Genomic DNA, 12587 nt, shown 5'->3' with positions numbered 1-12587 from the left:
CTTCTATTTTATTCTATTTAAATCTATCTTTTTTCTTCGAGAATGAATCTAGAATTCTTAAAGAATTTGTCAATTCTTCATTTTCATTTCTTAATTTAGTTTTAGTTATATATATTCAATTATATTCAATTGATTTTTCTTTTTTATTTTTTTTTTCTTTTATTCTAAATATTTGATTTATTTTATTTTTATAATTTCTAGAATTCTTTATATTTGTTTGATTCTTTAATCTTTTTAATAAGGTTTAGTTAAAAAGGTTAAAGAATCAAATATAAAATAGAAGCGTCCATTGTCTAATGGATAGGACAGAGGTCTTCTAAACCTTAGGTATAGGTTCAAATCCTATTGGACGCAAGTTGTTTGCATATCTAATTTCAACCTTGTCCTTCTATTTTTTTTGATTTATTACATTTTGATTCGAATTCATTATATATAATATTCAAATGAAATAAAAACATATTAAAAGATACTAATTATAAAAATTGGAAAATTGAATTACAAAATTATTTAATGATTCATCAATTTTTTTTCTACTTGTTCCTGGAATAAAAAGAGTTCCATCTGTTCTTTAATAGCGTCCTTTAAAAGGGCTTCTGCTTCCCCAGTGAATGTCTTGGTAGAAGATATGATTTCTTTGAATTGAGGTTTATTCGTCTTTAAGTAAGCACGTAACTCAACAAGAAATTTCCTTACCTGTCCAATTTCTAATGAATCAAGATAACCATTCGTTCCGGTATAAATAGTTACTATCTGTTCTTCCATAGTAAGAGGAGCTGATTGGGATTGTTTAAGCAACTCGCGCAATCGTTGACCTCTTGCTAATTGATTTTGAGTAGCTTTATCTAGATCAGAAGCGAATTGTGCAAAAGCTTCTAATTCTGCGAATTGTGCTAATTCCAATTTTAATTTACCAGCTACTTGTTTCATGGCTTTGATTTGAGCCGTCGATCCAACTCTGGAAACTGAAATACCAACATTAATAGCGGGTCTTATTCCAGCATTGAATAGATCGGCCGATAAGAATATTTGGCCATCTGTAATGGAAATTACATTCGTAGGAATATAAGCTGAAACATCTCCCGATTGAGTTTCAACTATTGGTAAAGCAGTCATACTTCCTTCGCCTAACTGAGAACTTAATTTAGCGGCTCTTTCCAAAAGACGCGAATGTAAATAAAAAACATCCCCTGGATAAGCTTCGCGACCTGGTGGTCTTCGTAATAGAAGAGACATTTACCGATAAGCCTGTGCTTGTTTGGAGAGATCGTCATAAATGATTAAAGTGTGACGTTCACGGTACATAAAATATTCAGCCAGAGCTGCTCCTGTATAAGGCGCGAGGTATTGTAATGTAGCTGGAGAATCCGTTGTTTCAGCTACTACAATAGTGTATTCCATTGCTCCTCTTTCTTGTAAGGTAGTCACCACTTGAGCCACAGAAGATGCTTTTTGACCAACAGCTACATAAACACATATTACATTTTGTCCCTGTTGATTGAGAATTGTATTTGTGGCTACTGCTGTTTTACCTGTTTGTCTATCTCCAATAATTAATTCTCGCTGGCCTCGTCCTATGGGGATCATCGAATCAATAGCAATAAGTCCTGTTTGGAGAGGCTCATATACCGAACGTCTTGAAATAATACCGGGAGCGGGAGATTCTATTAATCGAGATTCCGAAGCTGAAATTTCTCCTCGACCGTCAATTGGTTTAGCCAGGGCATTTATAACACGACTCAAATAAGCTTCACTTACAAGTATCTGAGCAATTCTTCCTGTTGCTTTTACTGAACTTCCCTCTTGTATCAGCAAACCATCACCCATTAATACAACACCAACATTTTTTGATTCCAAATTCAAAGCAATGCCTATAGTACCTTCTTCAAATTCCACCAATTCACCCGCCATTACTTCATCAAGACCATAAATACGAGCAATACCATCGCCTACTTGAAGTACGGTACCAGTATTTACAATTTTTACTTCTGTATTATATTGCTCAATGCGTTCACGGATATTTTTACTAATTTCATCTGCACGAATGGTTACCATGAAAATATCTTAAATTTATTTTTTATAAGAAAAAAATGATGCCTATACTCTATTGTATAATAGAAAGCCTAATCAGTTATTTTTTTATTTCATCATCCCAAACATGCCAATATTAGCACTAACAGTACGTAAATGTAACTCGTTGTTCAAGCAACTATTTAGAGTTCCTAGAGCTCCCTGTAAGGCTTGTTGTAAAACCCGCTGTCGAACTTGATTAATAACTCTTTGTTGTTCAAAATCAATAGCTTCATTTTTGTAATTTTCTAATTGTTCCAAAGTCGTATAAATTGAATTAATTAAATTCAATTTTTCTCGTTTGATCTCAGAATAGCCATTCACCCGAAACAGATCTGCTTCTGTTTCAACTTTCCTTAAGCGGGCCTGGGCTTTTTCGAGCTGTTCAATGGCGTTTTCCTGTAATTCTTCTGAGTTTCGAATAGTTCTCCAGATTTTCTGTTTTCGATTATCTAATAAATCACGTAATGAAAGTAGACTCTCTTTCCATCCATTTCAAAATGTCTATGATCTCTTCCCGAACCAAACATGAATCTTTCGATTCATTTGGCTCTCACACTCAATTACTTATCGAAAATTTACCAATTTTTTATGTAATGAGCCTATCCTCTCTTCTCTATTCAAAGTGAAAACAATTACCAATATAAGACTAGAATATTCGGAGGACTCTTTTGACCAAACAAATATATGTCAACAAAGTTGTTTTTTTATTCAAATCCAAAGACTTCTTTTGAATTTATACATAGGTCATCCATCGATTACGCATCGTACAAAGGGGAGGTTTAAATTCACCCGTTTTTTATTTCTCGCCATAAATAGGATTCAAGCCATTTTTTTTATCGACATGAGTGTTTTATATCGAAAAAAAATCGAATAATTTTTTTGAAACCGTTTCCTTTCTGTATTAATATAGCGGTAGAAAGAGTACTACACTGCGTATAGACTTCAAACTCTTTTTAACCATGGTAATAGTCCAAAATCTTTGGTAAATAGAGAATCAAAGTGGATTACCAATAAAGCGCGAAATGCTATGGTTCTTTAAGATTTTTCTTAATTTATTCAAAAAAGAAAATGAATTCAGAAGTAATTCGCGGGATTCTGCACATTTTCTTAATTCTAACTAAACTAAAAAGTGCAGTTTGGTTAAATCCAATTTATTCTTTGAAATAAACAACTCGCACACACTCCCTTTCCAAAAAAAACTAGTAGACCTAACACTACACTAAGATTTATTGGATTTGTTGCTAAAATATCGGTATTAAACACGAAACTTCCGGCGGATGGCCAGGAGCCCAAACAAAGGAAAGAATCGGTTATATTTTTCATATGATCTCATCTCCTCTTATGAATAGACTAATTATCTTTCTAATATTCCTATTAGATAGATAATATAATAATCTAATTGGAATATATAATTATAGAATTTGATATAATTTAGATTGGTCAATCAATTGGAAGATTCCCTAAAAGAATGATACTTCTTAGAATTAGATACCAGTTCTTTTATCAATTGCAAAATCTATCTAGTTTGAACACTTTCAAAAAATTATCTTAAAAGAAATAAAAGAGGGGTTCATTGGACTAAACAAAAAGAAGAAAGAGGGTGAAAAAGTATGTGAATACCTTTCAATTAGTCCTTCTCCTGTGTTCTTATCCGAACAGATAAAGAATTGTAGGAGTGAATTATTAATATAATTCGAAAAAGGAAGTCCACATATGTATTTTTATCTTTTTAGGATTAAACAAAAGGATTAGCAAATAAAAGTGCTAATGCTACAACCAGCCCGTAAATTGTTAAAGCTTCCATAAAAGCCAGACTAAGTAATAAAGTACCCCGTATTTTTCCCTCTGCCTCTGGTTGTCGTGCAATCCCCTCTACAGCTTGCCCTGCAGCAGTACCTTGACCAACCCCAGGTCCAATAGAAGCAAGCCCTACGGCCAATCCAGCAGCAATAACAGAAGCGGCAGAAATAATTGGATTCATGAGAATTTCCTCGTAACCTACATATAAAAGAAAGAAATAGTTAATGATATAATCGACTAATAAATTCTGACTTCATTTTTCAATTACCAAGACTTTTTCAGTTAAAGTAATTAATAAAAATAAGAATTAAAAATTGAAAATAATAGTTATTAAACGAATTACTTCGAGATTTCTTTTTTCGTCTCGAACTACATAGTTTTGGGGGTGAATCTGTATAATCTTTGTTCTTCTCTTACCTTAATTTTGGAATCATTCTTTGAATTCTTCGTTTTTTTATACAATTTCTTTAGTTTTTTAATTTTCAATTCACAATTAGAGCTGAAACGCAAGGACTTTGCTTTTCTATCCCTATAGAAATTGACAGTAATAGCGAGGCCTTTTTTATATAGAAAAGATTAGTTATTTCAGATATATGGTTAGTTCATATAAAACTAGTTCATCTATAATATCATATCACATATACATAGGTTTCTTCTATGCTGTAAACTAATTTTCTTTGTGTTTTAGATTCAATCGAAATTGAAATTCATTCTTTGAAACCTAAAAAACCTTGACTGATCCCCTCACTTCTATTTTTTTTATCATGTTTTTTTTTAAGCTCCCCTTCCTTCTTTTCTTATTCTCTTATCCCATATGGATACAATCAATCTAAATAAATTCATTCGATTTCATTAATGTTTCAAAGAAATATAGGAAATTGGGTGATCTAAATGTTTTTAATTATCTTTTGATCAATCGTTGAATTAAATGTGAATCAAACGAGAATCTACTAACATTCTATATAGTATCTTTTTATCACACATTGTAAACGTAAATATCATACAGAATTCTAATTCTAGCTATTCATTTTTTTTGAATATCCAAACTAATATATACTAATCGAATAGATCTATCTATATCTATCTATATATCTATAGATAGATGTTTATTTTGTAGATTCTATTGAGCCACAATATATGTGTGGCAAGCTAAACAAAAAAGACTATTTTTGAGAAAACTAGTCAATGATGGCCTTCAATGGATTCACCTATATAAGCCACAACTAAAGTAGCAAAAATGAGAGCTTGAATACCGCTTGTGAATAATCCAAGGAACATGACAGGTATAGGAACTACTAAAGGTACTAAAGAAACAAGAACAACAACTACTAATTCATCAACTAATATATTTCCGAAAAGTCGAAAACTAAGGGATAAGGGTTTTGTGAAATCTTCTAATATGTTAATCGGTAAAAGGATTGGAGTTGGTTGGATGTATTTACTAAAATAAGCTAATCCTTTTTTTGAAAGACCCGCATAGAAATATGCAACTGATGTAAGTAAAGCTAATGCAACGGTAGTATTTATATCATTTGTGGGTGCAGCTAACTCCCCATGAGGTAATTGGATGATTTTCCAAGGTAAAAGAGCCCCTGACCAATTAGAAACAAAAATAAATAGAAACAAAGTTCCAATAAAAGGAACCCACGGACCATATTCTTCTCCAATCTGAGTTTTGCTCACGTCTCGAATGAATTCAAGAACATATTCAAATAAATTCTGACCGAAAGTGGGAATGGTTTGCAGATTTCGAATAACTAGAATGGCTGAAACCAATAAGATAGCAATTACAACCCAAGAAGTAATAAGTACTTGGACATGTACTAGGAAACCCCCTATTTGCCAATAGAAATGTTGACCTACTTCCACAGCAGATATATCGTATAATCTTTTTAATGTGTTGATAGAGCATAATAAAACATTCATATTGTTCTGTCCTCTAAAAAAAGAAGTTGAAAAAAGGGAATTATTTTTATTCAAACATCTCCTTTCCCTTTTGATTTGTCTACTTTCATTTTTGATTTTGAATACCGATACTAATTACATAAAATTTTTGTTTGTTTTCTATTTTCATTTTTGTGCAATTTCTTACTAGTATAGTAAACGATTCCATAAATCTATGAACCCCTCGAAGCAAATTCAAGAATTTTTTATCTTATTATTAATCAAGAATTTCGTATATATCTAGACCGACCCTCACAAATTGCAAAAACTAATTTGTTAAGAATTAATCGAATTGAGGCTATAGCATCATCATTAGCTGGAATTGAAATATCAGCGAGGTCCGGGTCACTATTTGTATCAATTAAACAAATTGTTGGAATTTCCAAAGTTATACATTCTCGAAGAGCCGTATATTCTTCTTGTTGATCGACGATTATTACAATATCTGGTAAGCCCTTCATATATTTAATGCCGCCAAGATATGTTTCCAATTGAGCTAATTGTCTCTTCAATATAGCGGCATCTTTTTTTGGAAAACTATGAAATCTCCCCATCTTTTGTTGCATTCTCAAGTCCCTGAACTTTTGAAGTCGTGTTTTTGTAGTATACCAATTCGTTAACATACCGCCGAGCCATTTTTTATTAACATAATGACACCGAGCTCTTATTGCAACCCGCGCTACTGAATCAGCTGCTTTTTTTTTTGTACCAACAATTAAGAATTGTTTTCCCCCACTTGCTGCATCAAAAACTAAATCACAAGATTCTGATAAAAACCGAGCAGTTCTAATAAGATTTGTAATATGAATACCCTTACGCTTTGTAGAAATATAAGGTGACATTTTAGGATTCCATTTTCTAGTACCGTGGCCAAAATGAACACCAGCTTCCATCATCTCTTCCAAAATTATATTCCAATATCTTTTTGTCATTTATAATTATCCCCACACTTTTCTTTCATTTCCAAATAGAAATTAGATCAATTTTTTGAAATGAAAGAAAGAGACCCAGTATACTGAAATAGAAAAAAATAAGTGTTCCGAAGGAACCTTCTCTTCTACTGAAAATTTGCCGTTGATAAAAAAAAGATCGGGCCATTTTTTCTATTTCATTTAATATGATTCGTTTATTTATTATGTTTCTTTTATTATACAAAATATATACAAAATAAAGTGACCGGAGATGAATAAGACCTTAAGAATCATTATTTTAGGAATTCTTAAATCCTAGATTATTTTGATGTATCACATAAATTCTTTTTTTTGTTTCCGGGGTAATCTTGTTATATTGCCTTTGCTTTGAACGGTATATTATTCTTTTGAATCCAGTACCAACTGGCATCATTCCCCCTAAAACAATGTTCTCTTTCAGACCTTTCAACCAATCTATGCGACCCCGGAGAGCGGCTTTTGATAAAACTCTAGCAGTTTCTTGAAAACTTGCTTCAGATATGAAGCTTTGAGTATTCAAAGATGTTTTTGTTATCCCCAATAATAGAACTCGATAGCAGATCGACTCTTCTAAGGAACGCCCAGCTCGTTCGGCCCGCAACAATCCAATTAGTTCGCCAGGCAAAAAAACATTAGACATTCCATCTTCTGAAACCAATACTTTTGATGTTATTTGACGCACAATAATTTCTATATGTCTATTATGAATGTGAACTCCCTGGGATCGATAAACTTTTTGAATTTGATTAACCAAAGAAATATGACTTTGCGCTATAGTTAGCTCAGCACTAATGAAGAATCCCCAAGGAATGCCAAGAATTCTTGTTATACGCCCATTCCAAGTATCCACTCTCTTTTCTAGGTTTATGGATATTGAATCAATCGAACGAACTTCCAATACCTGTTCTACTTTTGGAAGACCTTGTGTTATATCACCTGATCTTGATTTTTGATATATAAATGTAACTAATATATCTCCTTCAGAAAGTATTTCTCCATAATGACCATGAACAGTTGTTCCAGGAGTCGCCAAATAAGGGTTAGCCGATCTTATTCCTACAGAATCCATTTGAACAGTTAGAATTTGACCCGATTTAAGGTGTGGTTCATTTTTCGTTTGAACTATACATACATTTTCGCAAATAAATTGACCAAGACTTATTATGGGAAACGTTTTTTTTTCACAATAATTATGATGGAAAAAATGCCAATTCAAATAGAATGGATTTAAAAGGATGTTACTAGATAGATCAGATTTATAAATGATCTCGTTTTCGTCTATTAAATAATATTTTAATACTTGAAAAGTTTCTTTTAATTTGTCAAGTTGCCCGTTTTTATTTATCGAGATCTGATTATTAGTAATTAAAAGGTAAAAATAAAAATGGGCAACTTGAAGGGCTATTCCTAAAGGACCTAACGAATTTTGAATTGGAATCAGAGGATCTCTTTGAATTGGATTTATTTCTTCTTTTATCCCATTGTAATATTTTCCATCGTGGAATGATCGTATTTGAAAACAATTCGATGATGACAAAATTATTAAAGATCGGCATTTCTCATTTCTATTCAACAACATATGAATAGTTCCATGATTTTGACTAAGTGATTGTTGAACTTTTTCCCTTGGATCTATAAAAAAAAATGGATTGATGTTGGTCCAGTCCGACTCATTATCCAAGATAAATCTTGAACCGAGCGGATCTTTCCTTTTTCTTATATATGAAATATGGGATTTTCCTAAGTCCATTTTTAAGAAATATCTAACCAAACCTTTTATACTTAGTTCAACAAAAGAAGCATGCCCTTTTTTGATAGAAGACAATTTTTTGTCTTGATCCCAATTTAAGACTAAACAAGTCCGAACTAATTGAATACTTGTATTAGAATTAGAAATTCCCCAAATTGATTTTCCATTTCCAGAAAGAATATAATGAATAATTTGAAGTTCCAAATTATCTCTTTCTTGTAACATATCTTGGGAAAAAAATTGGATTAAATTGATCCTATCTTCTATTTCATATAAAATGACCGGTCGAACCAAAACGAAATACTTTTTTTTCATAATTGTGATCCATTGAGCATAGATCCAATTTTGAATTTTTTTTTGATCCTTTTGAATTTTTTTTTACCGTTCTCGGTGGTATCAACATGGCACTGTGCCGGGATATCTTATCCATTTCTCCGGGAAAATAGATATTCCCGGAAAATATTTTTAATTGAATCTTTTTTTTTTCTCCAATCGAACCAACCCGCTTACTTGACTTCTTATATTTACAGTGATTGGTGTATCTACTTCAATAATACTATTGTTCCGTACCATTATGGAAGAAAATTCTGGTAAAATATACACTTCTTCGGGAATGAAAAAAAATTGATCTACTTTAATTTGGTATTTTGTCTTAAATTCTTGAATTCCTGGATACTCGATTAAAAAATCCTCTTTTTTAAAAATGTAATTTATATGAATAGTCCTATATTTAGTAATACCCGAGCTCTGTGTTCGGTATTGAGGATCATCGAAATAAGAAAAAATACTATTTCTACGAAAAATACCATGGATTGGTATTTCAATCGAGATACTGGAAGCTAACATTAGTGCTTTGTCTCGTTCTTGAATCGATTGGAATTGAAATGGAATAATGAATCGATTTCTCCGCCTCTTTGCTAATAAATCCGTAGTATCGTGAAAAATAGCAGGATGTGTAAAATGACAATGATCTTTACATAGGATTTGATTATTTTTTGAATAATCTGAAATCCTTCTTTCTTTTTTTTCAGAAGGAGTGAAACGAAACAAATTATGTCTTACTTTATTATTACTTGCTAAATGGTTACAAATATCTCTTTCTCCTGTAGAAAGATAATGAATGTTCAATTGATCTTGATCTTTTCGGGTTGAAAAAGAGACTGAAGCGGATCTGTCTGATTTTCCTGATAAAATCCATAAATGACTTGTTTTTGGTAAGATATGGACATTACTATATTTAAATTCTGATGCATGATACACATCCGTACTCCAATGCATTTCTCCTTCTAAGTCAGAATAAACATGTTTTCGAACTTTTTCTTTTAAATTAAAAGTATATGTTCCTGCGAGAATCTCGGCAATCACTTGTTCTGATTTTACATATTGATTATTTTGAACTAATAGAAAACTTTTTGGTGGAATAGTCACATTATGTATAATGTCACCATTTTCAATACTAACATCCAAGTCTATATAACATAGAAAAGCAGGATGCCCGTGACGTGTACGTGTAGGATGAACCAAATCCTCATTGAATTTAATTTTTCCATTATAAGGTGCTCGCACCTGTTCGGCAGTCCCCCCTGTGAATACTCCGCCAGTATGAAAAGTTCTTAATGTTAATTGAGTGCCCGGTTCTCCAATGGATTGGCCCGCAATAATACCTACAGCTTCTCCTAATTCCACCAAGTGACCTTGAGTAGGACTTTGACCATAACACAATCGACAGATCCAAGATGTATTCCTACAGGTAAAAGGAGTTCGTATAGATATTGGTTGTGTTTGAAAGGTTTTCAATCGATTGAAAAGTCCAATTCCAATATCTTGATTTCTAATGGCAATTGATCGTGAACCTCTGTATATATCGTCTGCTAATACACGACCAATTAATGTTTGTGTCCAACTACTTTCCGGCATCGTTTCATTCTGGGTATTTACTGAAATTCCTCGAATGGTACCACAATCTGTTCGACGTATAACAATATGTTGAACCACTTCAACAAGTCTACGTGTAAGATATCCAGCATCTGATGTTCGTACAGCAGTATCTACAACCCCTTTACGAGCTCCGTAGCAAGAAATTATATATTCTGTTAAAGATAGCCCTTCGCGTAAATTGCTTTGAATAGGTAAATCAATCATTTGTCCTTGTGGATCCGACATTAATCCTCTCATACCTACTAATTGGTGTACTTGAGATGCATTTCCTCTAGCTCCCGAAAAGGACATTATATGGACTGGATTAAAAGGATCGGTCATTCTAAAATTAGGATTCATTTCTTGTCGAAAATATTCACTTGTAGCATACCATATCTCAATGGATTGGCGTAATTTTTCTACTGCATGTACATTTCCATAATGATGCTGTTTTTCCAAAATCAAATTTTGGTGTTCAGCATCTCGGACTAGCCATCCTTTCGAAGGTATTGTTAAAAGGTCATCAATTCCTAATGAAATGGATGTAGCCATAGCTTGGCGGAATCCCAGAGTCTTGACTTGATCCAGGATATGTGATGTATATGCCATTCCGAAGTGATCTATTAATCTGCTAATAAGTCGTTTAATGGTAGTTCCACCTATCACTTTATTGTGAAACATTAGATTGGTCCGTTCTGCCATAAGTACCTCCCTATTCCACTCAGTGGGATTCATTCAGTTCAACAATGGATTTGAGTCAATGATTGAAAAACTGCCTTTTCTTTATCTTAATTTGTGTAGAAATTGAGAAATTAAAAAACTAAGATCCTTGTTAAATGTTAAATCATGAAGATTTGAATTTACACCAGTATCATAAATTTGTTTATCTTAGATACAACCATCTATATGATTAGATACCATATGAATAGGCTCGGCAAAAACCTTGTACAGCTTCTTCGATTTCTCGATAAAAAGAAATATGACCTACGTTGGTTCGAATGTAGATAGAACGAATTTGTTTTTTTGTACTTCTTACTACTAGATAATGCCCATAAATTTCATGATAGGTGCCTAAAGATTCATAGTGAACTTCGATAGGAACTTCTCTTGACGAAATAATGCGTAGATCTAGTCGCCACCGGAGCCACAAAGGACTATCGAAGGTTATTCTTTTCTGTTGATAAGCTCCAATTGCATCATAGGAATTCCAAAAAAAAGGTTCTTTTTTTTTCAAATACTTATAGTTTTTTTGAGGAATTCTTTCATTTTTCAAATTTCTGCAATTACGTGGATTATACCTATTTGAAGAAATACCTCAACGATTCCCATTCGTTAATATGTAAAGTCCAATAAGCATATCTTGAGTTGGTACAGAAATTGGATCCGCGATAGCTGGAGACAAGAGGTTTGTATGAGAAAACATAAGTAAACGTGCTTCTGCTTGAGCTTCTAAGGATAAAGGCACATGAACAGCCATTTGATCGCCATCAAAGTCTGCATTGAATCCCTTACAAACTAATGGATGCAAACAAATAGCACGCCCCTCTACTAAAATGGGTTGGAATGCCTGTATACCTAATCTATGCAGAGTAGGTGCTCTATTTAGCAATACGGGATGTCCCTACATAACTTCTTGAAGTATTTCCCATACAATCGGTTCTTTTTGCATAGAATGGGATAAAAGAAGAAATAAATCCAATTCAAAGAGATCCTCTGATTCCAATTCAAAATTCGTTAGGTCCTTTAGGAATAGCCCTTCAAGTTGCCCATTTTTATTTTTACCTTTTAATTACTAATAATCAGATCTCGATAAATAAAAACGGGCAACTTGAAAAATTAAAAGAAACTTTTCAAGTATTAAAATATTATTTAATAGACGAAAACGAGATCATTTATAAATCTGATCTATCTAGTAACATCCTTTTAAATCCATTCTATTTGAATTGGCATTTTTTCCATCATAATTATTGTGAAAAAAAAAACGTTTCCCATAATAAGTCTTGGTCAATTTATTTGCGAAAATGTATGTATAGTTCAAACGAAAAATGAACCACACCTTAAATCGGGTCAAATTCTAACTGTTCAAATGGATTCTGTAGGAATAAGATCGGCTAACCCTTATTTGGCGACTCCTGGAACAACTGTTCATGGTCATT

General features: G+C 32.6%; 1 non-coding gene across 1 annotated transcript; it reads left to right on the top strand.

Annotated features, from left to right (window-relative positions):
* The first annotated feature begins 282 nt into the window (after positions 1–282).
* TRNAR-UCU (transfer RNA arginine (anticodon UCU)) lies at positions 283–354 on the top strand. The gene has a single exon. It is a non-coding gene; the product is annotated as a tRNA-Arg (tRNA).
* The last annotated feature ends 12233 nt before the right edge of the window (positions 355–12587 follow it).

The sequence above is a fragment of the Vigna unguiculata genome, chromosome 10 (assembly GCF_037176805.1).
Source record: "Vigna unguiculata cultivar grain cowpea cultivar isolate G323 ecotype 2 chromosome 10, ASM3717680v1, whole genome shotgun sequence".
NCBI lineage: Eukaryota > Viridiplantae > Streptophyta > Magnoliopsida > Fabales > Fabaceae > Vigna > Vigna unguiculata.
The sequence above is the reverse complement of the archived record's forward strand: the minus strand, read 5'-3'. Positions and strand labels throughout refer to the sequence as shown.